The 13,389-nt window shown below is 34.9% G+C and overlaps 1 protein-coding gene and 1 non-coding gene across 2 annotated transcripts in view; one reads left to right on the top strand and one right to left on the bottom strand.

Annotated features, from left to right (window-relative positions):
- Rngtt (RNA guanylyltransferase and 5'-phosphatase) overlaps positions 1 to 13,389 on the top strand; it is a 229,378-nt gene that overhangs the window by 143,397 nt on the left and 72,592 nt on the right. The window lies entirely within an intron of this gene.
- Trnas-uga (transfer RNA serine (anticodon UGA)) lies at positions 11,325 to 11,398 on the bottom strand. Its single transcript has one exon. It is a non-coding gene; the product is annotated as a tRNA-Ser (tRNA).

A 13,389-nucleotide genomic window follows, 5' to 3' on the forward strand; every position in this document is an offset into this window, starting at 1 on the left:
ATGCATTTTACTGTGCAATAGCAATTTAAGTCCCCCCACCTTTTTTTTTTTTTGTAAATGCCTATTTATCATACCAGCATTTTCTAACATAAACACTATGGATTTAGCAATTGTATTTATATTAAATTACTCTATTTCTAAATCTAAGATACTTTATATTCATATTGTTAAAGAAAAGCCATTGAAGGTTTTAGAAATACGTTTAGGTTATCAGAGGACACCTACATTATGCAGTTTTTTAATTGTTCATTTTATTTTCATTTAATTATTGGAAAACTATTTATCTAAACTACATGGAAGTTAACATGCTAATATTAAGAGTATTTTTACTGACCACTTGGTAATTATATGAGTTCTGCAAATATCATTAAATTTATCTCTTTTTTGGTAGTATTTAAATTTTTACCATTGGAGCTGGAATATGTGGTATTTAGATTAAAAAATTGCATGGGCATTTAAGTTGTGGGTTCATTGTAGAAGGTATAGACCATATTACTTGGTCTCAAGGGAGTTTAGAATAAATTAACTGTAAATTACATGAATTCATTACTCAGGAACAAAGACCCTTTTATCTTTTTTCAGAATCTAATTTATGTAAAAGAAAAAAATTCATATCCTACTTGTCTTCCACTTACTTTTCAACTTTTAGCATAAGTAGCAGTGCTAGTCATAATTGACTTTTATCACTATTTAGCAAGCATTTATTGAAAACCATCTGTGTTGTTAGATGCTGGGAATAAAAAGGATGAATAAGTTCTATCATGAAAGAGTGAGTAACCTAACTGGGAGAACAGATTTAAGTTAACTATCAGTGTGAAAAATGCTGTGGATTCTGCTAGTGTGAATAAAGTGCTATAGGAGCTCAGGATAATTTTGTGTCTTGTATATATAAAGTATAAAAGTGAAGCACAAAAATATTTGAGTTGTTATTAAGAGCACAAAGAATGTTCCATAGGAGATGGTTCAATTGAATAGAACTTTAAAAATACATAGGAATGGCATTCAAGATGGAAAGTATATCTGAAAGAAGGTGTGAAACATAACAGTGTTTATAAAATAACTAGAGTTTATGGGAGTGGAGATTTGAATAAAGTAGACCAGGACTAGATTATGATAGACCAAGAAAGCTAGAGTAAGGAATTAAAACTTATGCTTTATCTGGGCACTTGTAATTCCAACCGTTTGGGAGGATAAGGCAGGAAGATTGCAAGTTCAAACCCAGCCTGAGCAACTTAGCAAGACCCTGTCTCAAAATAAAAAATACAAAGGTCTGAGTATGTGGCTCAGTGGTTTGAGTGCCCCTGGGTTCTGATAACAAAGCAACAGCAATAACAACAAACAAGCAACAACCTCCACCCCCACCCCCACCCCCCCCCAAAAAAAAAACAACCAAAAACAAAAAACCCTTACACTGAAGAGTTAGTGACTTTTAAAAAGGATAATATGAGGATTGGCTGTTCCATTTTGAAGAAAAGGAGGGACAAATTATAAGTCTCATTGATAAAGTGAGATATAAGCAAAGAGTTGAAGGAGGTGAGTGAACCAAATATATGAGGGAGGAATATAACAGAAGAAACAGAGGAGAAGATCCCAAAATCAGCATGGGAGCAAGTGTGACAGAGATGACTAAGTGAAGGAAGTAGAGAGAATTAGAAGAGATTAGGCCTCTGCCTTACTTATCGTATTACGGCTGTTGTAAGGACTTCAGCATTTACTCTGAGGAAAGTAGGAGCTATTGCAGGGTTTGGATATGAGAATTGACATGATTTGGCTTACTGTATAATTCCTTTCATGGCTATGATGAGAATGAACAGAAATGGCCAGGTAAATCAATAAGAAATTATTTCAGGAATTCAGGGACTAATTCGTATGATTAGGTTGGTAACACTGGTGATGGCGAGAAGGTGTCAGATTCTAGATGTCTTTTGAAGGTGTACTTTGGTCATTTTATTTACTGTGGTACAGTTCAGTTAAACTTAAATTACATTTCCAAGTTTTCCTTTCCTTGTATGGTATTGGATAAAGCTAGCCATGTAAAATATGTGGTATATGGAAAGCAGAATTAAAGCAGCAGCTATTAAATTCAGGCATACACCTTGTTATTGCTCTGCTGGCTTATCTTGTTGGTGTGGGGCAGCAGTTGGCCTGACAGCTTCTCCCTGAATATTCTCCATTAACTTCTTTGAGTCATGGGCCAGGAGCATATGCAGCTCTATGGAAAGGGAAACATTTCTTACACAGATTATTTACAGCATCAGATTTAGATTGTGGTAAAACTCCACACAAGGGTTCCATTTTGTTTTCATGCATTCCATTTTGTTCTCAGGCATTCCAGTGCCCTATTCTGTATCCTGGAGGTTTTCCTTTTTGCCCTGCTGCCATCAACTTCAAATACAGATCTGCCATCAAATAAGAGAGGCAACAGACTCTGTAGAAAGATTCCATAGATTTTGGCTCTGGCTATTCTGGGTTTCTTATTTTACTTTGATGGATTTTTACCTTCAGGCTTTGCACAAAGTTCTCACACTGAACCTTTAAGGAAAATCCCTTCTATGTAGGAGAGCAAGAGAAGAAAAGTAACCATGGAAATATTCCCCAAAAGTTTTACATAACAACAATTTGTCCCAAAGTAAAACTGTCATACAGAAGCTTATCTGACAAGGGAGATGGGCAAGTACCAACTCCAACCCTGTTCAGCATTCTGTCTAAGAGCAAAAAATCAGATAAACAAAAGACTAAGAAATACTTCCAAAGCTTACAATCCAGGAAACACAGCCTTGTGAACTGTGCTGTTTTATTGTTCTTATATTGTGGCTCTAGAAGCTTCTGATTTATTTATGCTGATCTGGGCTGTGATTCCTTGTGAGTTTTCTTCCATGTGTCTAGATTTTAGGATGATAGACAGCCTTATTATTTGAATTCTCTGGTAGTACTGAGCAATGTAATTTATTTTTAATTTGTTACTTTTTTTTTGTTTTAAGGGTGGGAATGATAACTTCCAAGCTCTTTTAGAAGTTGTAGCTGCAACCAGAAATCTGTGATTTAAAATCTTTTCATTAAATTTTTAAATTTGTTTTAATTATTTATGTATGACAGTAGAATACATTTATGCACTTTGATATATCATACAGAGATGGGATATAATTTCTCACTTTTCTAGGGGTACATGTTTCAGAGTTATATTCATCATGTAGTCACATATATACATACAGTAATGATATCTGTTGTACTATTGTACTATCTTTCCTAGCCTCACATTCCCTCCCTTTCCCTCCCATTACTTCCCTCCACCTAATCTAAGGTAAGGCTATTCTTCTCTAGTGCTCTCCCACTTTATTATGAATTAGCATCTGCATATTAGAGAAAACATTTGGCCTTTGATTTTGTGGGATTGGCTTATTTTGCTTAGTAAGATATTCTTCAAGTTTATCCATTTACTGGCAAATGCCATAAAATCACTTTTCTTTAAAGCTGTGTAATATTCCATTGAGTATATACACCAAGTTTTCTTTATCCGTTCATCTATTGAGGGACACCTAAGTTGGTTCAATAGTTTAGCTATTGTGAATTGAGCTGCTATAAACATTGATGTGGCTGCATTACTGTAGTATGCTGATTTTAAGTCCTTTATTCTGTATTTCTTAATGATAACCTCTGTAATTCCTTAATAAAATGTATAAATGATGACCGTGCTAACAAATGTGAACATTATGGTAATGTTTACATTAGCCTTTTAAAATATATTCTTAATTGCATTTTTCTTGATATAATATAGTCTGATAAATATTTATTTACCTGGAATTCTTTTGAATCCTTTTTGTTTATATAAATTAATAAGTATTTTGGAGGGACACTTGTATGCTAGCCTTTGTAGTAGTGGTTAGAATACAGTATGGGTTAGACATAATTCTTATTTCTCCTAGTGTAAAGGGGGAACAAATTTATACAAGATTGAAAAGGTAGCACTAGGAAAGAGTAATGATCTTTGTGTAGAAGAAGGAAGCATCTGTCTCTCAAATGAAGGCGTAGAGAAGGTTGGTTTTGAGGAATACGTGGAAATTTATCATATAGACCTAGTAGGGAGATATTTCTAGGCAGAACAGAATATGTAAAGGCAGGTAGCAGAAACTGGAAACAACATGGGGTACTTTGAAAATTGTTGATAGCATTTCATTTTTGGGTACTTTGAAAATTGTTGATAGCATTTTATTTTTGGATCTTCGACTACAAGGGGAGTTGTTTTAATGAATATAATGCAGAAGATCAGCCAGGTCATTCTATGGAGTTTATCCATTATCTTTTTTTTGTCATTATTTATTCTTTTTTTTTTTGCTTATTCTTTTTTATTATTAGTTGTTCAAAACATTACAAAGCTCTTGACATATCATATTTCATATATTTGATTCAAGCAGATTATGAACTCCCATTTTTACCCCGTATACATATTGCAGATTCACATCGGTTCCACATCCACTTTTTTACATACTGCCATACTAGTGTTGTATTCTGATGCCCTTCCTATCCTCTACTATCCCCTCTCCCCTCCCCTCCCCTCCCCTCCCCTCCTATCTTCTCTCTCTACCCCATCTACTGTAATTCATTTCTCTCTCTTGTTTTTTTTTTCCTCTTTCCCCTCACTTCCTCTTAAATGTAATTTTGTGTAACAATGAGGGTCTCCTTCCTTTACCATGCAATTTCCCTTAACTCTTTCTCTTTCTCTCCCCAATCTCGACCCTGTTTAATGGTGATCTTCTTCTCATGTTCTTCCTCCCTATTCTGTTCTTAGTTGCTCTTCTTATATCAAAGATGACATTTGGCATTTGTTTTTTAGGAATTGTCTAGCTTCACTTAGCATAATCTGCTCTAGTGCCATCCATTTCCTTGCAAATTCCATGATTTTGTCATTTTTTAGTGCAGAATAATACTCCATTGTGTATAAATGCCACATTTTTTTTTATCCATTCATCTATTGAAGGGCATCTAGGTTGGTTCCACAGTCTAGCTATTGTGAATTGTGCTGCTATGAACATAGATGTGGCAGTATCCCTGTAGTATGCTCTTTTAAGGTCTTCAGGTGCTGCAGTCTGGCTGAGCACAATTCAGGAGCCACTTGTCAAAAGAAACTAACTTTATTTTTAGAACTACAAATGCCAAACAAAACAGCTCCTCAGGAAAAAACCATCAGAGCCCAACTGCCACCACCGGCTTCCCCCAAGCCTCTCACTCCCACACCAGCCTCTCCACCTCCCACAATCCTCCTGCTCTTGAGGCCGATTGGCTGGGTTGTGTGGGTGGAGCAATGAGCAGCTCCATGGAGGAGCCAATCAGCTAGATGTTGCTGGGGCCGCTGTGAGCCAATCATCAGCTGGCAGTCTGAAGGGCAGGGAAACAGCCCAATGAACATCACCGCAGAGGAGCCAATCAGCTAGATGTTGCTGGGGCCGTTGTGAGCCAATCATCAGCTGGCAGCTGGAAGTTTGCTGGCAGCTGGAAGTTTGCTGGGGCCCCTTTGGCTGTGGCTCTCAACATCTCCCCCTCTCTGTTTAAACAACAAGCATGTGGCTTGGGGACCGTGCCTGCCTTAGGTTGTCCAATACTACATATGGTCCTTACTCGTCTTCGGATGAGCTGACTTCAGGGCGTCAGCCTCCTGTCTTAGGTTGGTACCATTGTAATTGGATCTTACCCGTCATTGACTACCGGTCCAATATACAGCCACACCTGTGGAGAGGTACCAGCGGGGGGGGGGGGTGAGGTTCTTTGCCTCACCTCTGTTGGCCCCCAAATTTTAGCTGAACGATCATGACAAGCAGATGGGAGGAAGATATACCAAGCCAATTGACTGCTCCTTTTGGGAAAGTTGTACCACCGATGACATCATTAGCAAAAATACCCCAACACTACCACAAGTCGATGCACCAACAGATAGTTCACAATGCATACAAGTGAGTTCACAATGCATACAAGTGACACATAGTCTAGGCAAGTTCTGCAAGCAGTTCAGTGATGGCTATTGCAGAAGCTGTAGATTAGTTTTATCTTTGTCTTCACTGGCACTAGGATGAAGATAGGAATTCTGGCAATAATGGCTAAAGAAAAAATTGTGTAACATTCCAGAAGACACTAAAAGAAAACAATTTTCTTAACAATTTACATTGTCTTCACAGGCACTGGGTTGAAGATAGGAATTCTGGCAATAATGGCTAAAGAAAAAATTATGTAACATTCCAGAAGGCACTAAAAGAAAACAATTTTCTTAACAATTTACATTGTCTTCACCGGCACTGTGAAGACAGTGCCGAGAATAGTCCGAGAAGGAATAGTCCGAGAAGGGGAATAGCTGGGTCAAATGGTGGTTCCATTCCCAGCTTTCCCAGGAATCTCCATACTGCTTTCCAAATTGGCTGCACCAATTTGCAGTCCCACCAGCAATGTACAAGTGTACCCTTTTCCCCACATCCTCGCCAGCACTTGTTGTTGTTTGACTTCATAATGGCTGCCAATCTTACTGGAGTGAGATGGTATCTTAGGGTGGTTTTGATTTGCATTTTTCTGACTGCTAGAGATGGTGAGCATTTTTTCATGTACTTGTTGATTGATTGTATGTCCATTATCTTATATTTTGAGGGATTCATTGAAAGACTTAAGCAAATAAGAAAAGTAATCAGGTTTGCTTCTAGTCATGCTAAGGACAACCTATAAAATGGGTTAAAAGCTTGATAAAGGAAAAAGAGAAGAAAAGACCTTGGGTTGTGGAGGGAATTGTTTGTTTGCAGAGAAGAGAGAATAATTCAAAAGACATTTTTTGAAAAGAGAGATTTAGTGATTAGTTATGAGGGTGAGGAGTAGAAGAAGCCCACTTTCTGTCCCTAAGGAGTCTGAGATCACCAGCAAAAGCATAATGAATATTATAAGACAAAGAGTGGATTAAACAGGGTGGTTGGGTATGATTTTGGTTTTGGATGGATAAGTTTGGGATGTTTCAGTAATATTACCCATCAAATGGTAGCATATATTATTCTGAATTTAGAAAGCAGTTTGGAATAAAGATAAAGATTTAAGAGTAATCTATATGTTAAAAGCACCCAAGGGAATTAAATTAAATTGTCCAGGATTAATGTACAAAATGAGAATTGATCTCATTTGTAGCCACAAATTTTGTGGATACAGCTGTGGAGAGCAATAATATTTAAGAGTTCTCAAAAGAAGAGAAGCCAATAAAATGCATACATTGAAGGAAACTTAAAAAAAGAAAGAAAGGAAGGAAGTTCAGGAGAAAATAGGCCCTGGGACCCTGTCCGAGGAAAGAGTTAGTTGAATAATTTTTTAAAATGTCATGTAACATTTGAACAAATGTAGGAAACATGATTTGATTTTGTTATTTGCAAGTGAAGTTCCTTATTTTAAACTTTGTAGTCCTTTAGCCAACAATTATTTTCATCACAGCACCTTTTCTTAGCTAGAAATTGCCTTTCCTTAACAAACATTAAATACCCATCACTTCCTTACATTCACTTTTGCTCTTTAAAGAATTACTGTTTATTATTATTCTGTATTTGTATAAGTGATGATAGACCAGATTCCTAATATGTTCAATAGTGTTTTTCTTCACAAGTGACCATGAAAATTCTCTTTTTAATTTCAGTTTCTTTTATGACATAAACAAATACCTTATTATTAACAGTCTGGGCAATTAAAATCTCTGAGTGAAAAAATTAATTAGTGCTTGATTATTAAGTGTGAAGGAGAGGATAAATATCTTGTTATTCTTTGTAATTAAGTTTGAGTCCACAGTTTAGTGAGGACAATTGACCAGGCACTTGTTTCAAAGAAGTTTATCACTTATGTAAAAAATTAGAGACTGGATTATGTATTTGAGTAAAGATAGGGGAATTAGGAATGATGATAAAGAGGTTGCTGATGAGAAAAATCTTTTTTCTTTTTTCTTTTTTTTTTTTTTAAATAATTTGCAATTTGTGAATCTTATAGGAGTTCACATCTAATTTTGAACACTTAGGACCCTAAACAATGAAACATAGTAGATCAAACAAAAATTATGTGCCCAAATAATCAGGTGATCCTAGGCAGACTTATTAGGCAATGTTAGCTGCAGTCTGAATGTTTATACCCTCTCCCAAATCATATGTTGAAACCTCATCACCATTGTAATAGTATTAGGAGGTAGAGCCTTTGGGAAGTGACTGGGTCATGTGACTTGGATTAGTCCCCCTATAAAAGGAGACCTGGAGAGCTGCTTTTCCCTTTTTACTATATGAAGACAAAGTGAGAAAGTATCTTCCAAGTGCCAGAAAGTGGGCCAGACATTGCCTCTGCCAGCAGGTTGATCTCGGACTTCTCAGCCTCCAGAATTGTAAGAAATAAGTTTCTATTGCTTATAAGCCACCCAGACTATGCTATTTGGTGACAGAAAAATCTTTTTTCATTGTAAAGTTTAGGTAGGACAGAGTAAATATGTGAAGGCCTTGAAATCAAACCAAGTATAGATTTACTAATGATTTCTTATAGCAACTATGTAGCATATTAATAATACCAAAGTCTTAAATAATTTTGGAAAAGTTTAACATATTTATGATCTTCTAGCTAATGAATGGTAAAGTTAAATAAATATTAGTAACAGATACTGTTCTTGGGAAATAAAATGTCCTAAAATCAAGTTTTGAGATTTAATCAGTATAATGGAAGCACATTAGACTAGGAGTTGAGATTGATCAAGGTTTAGTCTTTGTATTTTACTAGCCACAGAGTAGGGAACCTCCCTTTATTCTTCACCGTGTTCTAGTGCCAGTCTAGAAATACTCAACACTTGGTGGATAATGAAGTGGATAAATAGACTGATAGATGACTAACCAAAGGATAACAAAGATATTCTGGAAGGTCATCCATGAATTTTTTTACCTGTTTCATGATAACATATAATTTGATACAAGTAGTAAGAGAACTGCAATTAAATATTTTTGAAAGAAAAAAAAACAAGAAAAAAACCCATCTTGTTGAAATAGATCTTTGATCTACAAACTAGAAGGCAAGTGTCCTTTTATTTCATAGGCTTTCTAGTATAGATGGATTGAGCTTCTATAATACAAAAATCTGAAATGCCCTGAAATCTAAAGATGTTCAGCTGTTAAAGTCTATGTAGCTATTCCAAAATGAAAACCTCTAAAATCTGAAACAGTTCTGATCTTCTTGAGTATTTTGTGTAAGGGATACTCAACCCTGTATAGGTAAAAATTGAATTCTTTATTTAAACTGAATAAACCTACAAGGTAAAAAATGCTACATTTCCCCAAGTTTTATAGATAAAACAGAAGTTGGTAGGTAATAATTATTATGCAAAATATTTGTTTTTATTACAAAGGTCAAATATTAGGGCTAGTTTTGAAAAGTATTGGAACATTTGGAAGGCATGTATTAAAGTACTATAATTAATTTTTAAAGGTTTCAACATTTGAAAATTTCCTGGTAACCAGTAAAATACATTTAGATTAGAGGATGACCATTTATTTCAGTTCAAAGTTGCAGTGTCTATGAATGAAACCAAAAAGAAATAAAAAGCTTCAAAATTGTTGAAGAATGGCATGTAAATGAATTCAAAGTGATGATTTGCGATTTTCAAGCATGCCAGAAAAGTTTCATAGATGCCAAATGAAGGGAAATCCCAATGTCAAACGTGGAATTCTTGTATTAAGTAAGCATATACAGGTAGTATGCAGTTGGCTAGGCAGAGGGATTGAAAAAGGTCAACAACCATGACAACCTCACTAAGGCTATTGAATTTATCAGTAATATACTAGCAGTACAGAGTATTAGTGAGCCTTAATTTCAGGCCTGCTATTTTCTTTTCATCTTGTTTTCTTATCTCAATGACTTGTACATTTTCCTTGAAATTACGTTACTTAAATATTTATTTTCTGTTACCCTAAATGTATATAAATCTAACTATTTTTTATATTATGAAAATGGAAAGCTTTCTTTGTCATTAGGACAGATAACAGGATTGTGTTGAAAGGTAAGTGGTCATCTCTTAAATTTTTAAGAATCTTAGTATAGTTCCATGAAACATTAGGAGCTTTATAAATGGTACTTAAATTGTGAGTCAGCACTTTCTTCTGAATTCCCGCATTGTATTCTGTTCTTGTCCTAATCACACCAAATCAGTGCAGTCGTACAGCCTTTAAAAAAAAAAAGAGTTAACTGAGAAACAAGATTGAGTGGTATAACATTGGAATGATTGTTTAAAATCCTTCTGAATTCACTACTTGGTAGGAAAAAAACATGAAATCCATTCTCGACCATTTATTGAATCTCTTTCGCCTAAACTAGTTTTTCCTCTGCCCCAGTTGCACATTTAGAATTACCCATTAAGTTAGTATAAACTATATACTAAGTGAGCCACAAACACACTGTTTAAATCAAAATCCTTGGAAATGGACCTGAATCTCTTAAGATATTACAGATACATGCATACCTTGAAGATATTGTGGATTCAGTTCCAGATCACCACAATAAAGTAAATGAAGCAAGTGAGTGTTTTACTTTTCTAGTGCATATAAAAGTTATATTTGCATTATTCTGTAGGCTGTTAAATGTGTAGTAATGTTATATTTTTAAAAATATGGCATACCCTAATTTAAAAATACTTAATTAAAAAAAAAAGCAAATAATCATCCAAACTATTGGAAAAATGGCACCAGTAGATTTGCTAGACATAGGATTGCCACAAACCTTCAATTAAAAAATATCCATAAAGTTTAATAAAGTGAAGCACAACAAATCAAGGCTACATAATTATTATGTGGCTCTGACTGAGTAGTACTGGTCTAAAGGTGTGGTTCTCAGCATGATGTGGGAACTCTGAGAGTCCTTGAAACCCTTTAAAAAGGGGGTTTGTGATGTCAAAACTATTTTTATAATAATACTTAACTATGTCATTCACTAAGGAATGTATACAGTTCATTGTTATCTTTTCAGATTCTACTTCACAACTGACTTTTAAGAAACTGTTCACAAAGATTAAAAAAAAAAGAAAGAAAAAACAAGTGCTTGCAAAAACTGGTGAAATCCAAATAAGGTCTGTTGTCTAGTTAATTGCATTCATTAATTGTGTTAATTTCCTGGTTTTGATAATGCACTCTGGTATATAAGATGATACCACTGGGGAAGGCTGAGTAATCTTAGTATTTTGTAACTTTTTGTGAGTCTATAATTCTCATAATAAAGGGTTTAAATAAATATAAAACTAGCACTTTTGTTTTGACATAATATCAAAGAAGAGTGTTCATAAGTATCTGAAAAGACTTTTTTTTTTGAGATACTGGGGATTGAACCCAGAACCTTGTGCCTTCAAGGCAAGCACTCTACCAACTGAGCTATATCTGCAGTTCCAAGGGCTTGATTTTTTTTCATGTACTATAATATGAGAATTCTGTTAAGCCAGACAGAAAACAGATTTACAAAACAAAACAAAAAAACCCATAAACAAAGTCCTTCTTACTAAATACATTTTTGTTTTGTTAAATAGTTATTTTTCATTAAAAATATTATTTATGTGATACATAATAGATTGCCTTGGTTATTTTTAAATGCTTTTAAAAAATTTCCTTGTTTTTCTTTTTGTATAGTAAACCTCAAAACACCCCCCTTAACAACAATAGCTCTTTGGGATCCTTAGTAAGGAAGAGTAAATGCTTCCTTGAGCCTAAAGACTGAATTCTGAAGGGAATGAAGGAATATCAACCTGAAGCATTTTGTGAATCTATTCCATCAACTTTTTCTTATTATTATTTATCATATATGTACTGATATTTTAAGACTTGAGTGAACCTAATATTCTTTAGTAATTCATATTGTCTTATATTTCCTGTTCTAGTTTCACTTCTCCAACCTGTCCAATGATGAGGACGTGAACTAACATGTCATTATTACAGGTTGAATGTTGCTTAACTAGAATGCTTAGGACCAGAGTGTTTCATATTTCAGAGGTTTTGAATTTTTGAAATATTTGTATACTTTACTGATTGGGAATCACTAATCCAAATATCTGAAATCTGAAATGTTCTAAAATCTGGAAGTTCTTGAGTACTGACAGGGACACCCAGAATTTTTTTTTAGATTTTGAAGCAGTTTGAATTTTGGATTTTCTAAACCTGTTTAGAGATGCTTAAGTTATAGTTTTTTTTTTTTAATAAAATCCTTGAAGCTATTGATCCAGAAAGTAATTATTTGTTTTTGTGGGTTTTTTTTCTTAATGGAAGGAGTTGGTATTAATTTCCTAGGCCAGCTGTAACAAATTACTATTAATTGGATAGTTTAAAACAATAAAAAATTTATTGTTTTACAGTTCTGGAGGCCAGAAGTCTGAAATCATAGTATCAGCAGAATTGCACTTTCTCTCTGACGCCATAGGGGAGAATCTTTTCTTTGTCTCTTCTGGCTTCTGGTGGTTGTTGGCTTCCTTGGCTTGTTATCTGTATTTGTCTGCTCCATCTTCAACTGAGAATGTTTGTGGCCTCTCTTTTAAGAATGGTTGGGACTCGATTTAGGGCCCACCTAGGTACTTCAGAATGATTTTATCTTGAGATCTTTAATAATATTTACACACATGATTTTACCAAGTGAGCTAACATTTGTAGTTCTAGAGATTTGGGTATAGACATACCTTTTGTGGTGACATCATACAGTCCTTTATAGGATCATTTATAGTTTTTGTAATTCTTTTGTCTGTGATAGATTTGATTGAAAACTATAAAAAATAAATTTAAATCTAAAATCTTAAACATTGCTCTCAGCTAAAAATCATTCAGGGCTGGAGATATAGCTCTGTCTGGGGCCCTGGGTTTGATCCCCAGTACTACATGCCTCAAAAAATAAAAAACAAAAATGAAAATCGAAAATGAAGAAAGGATATCTGTAAATTAAGTAAAAGTATGCAGAAGTGTAATAGTTCTCATTTCCTAAATTGCAATTTTCCTAATTGTTGGTGTGACTAGTGATTTTTGGTTGAAACCTGGACATTTTGGATGTTATGCCATGGGATCCTGGGTCTTGCTTCAGTATTGTTTTTGCAGACCTCCCCTGACTCCAACCCAGCAGGAGAAAGGCAGGCATTAACTTGTTACTCTCAGATGGGGGTAAAAGTTGTGTTCTCTACTTGGGTGAAGGAATGGAGGGTGTTTCTTGTTACTGCAAGGTGGAGGTGAAAGTTCAGGCTTCCCATGTGGCCTCCACTGATGTTAATGTTCTAGGGAGGTACACCTTATCATCACTGGATGATGGTGAAAGTCCTGATTCTCTTAGGCCTGGGCTGATACCACCATGGAGAGAGATAGAAAGATATTTTTTTACATAGGGGTGGAGTGGAAGTCTTGCTCC

This window comes from Urocitellus parryii, chromosome 8 (genome assembly GCF_045843805.1).
Source record: "Urocitellus parryii isolate mUroPar1 chromosome 8, mUroPar1.hap1, whole genome shotgun sequence".
In the NCBI taxonomy this organism is placed as follows: Eukaryota; Metazoa; Chordata; class Mammalia; order Rodentia; family Sciuridae; genus Urocitellus; species Urocitellus parryii.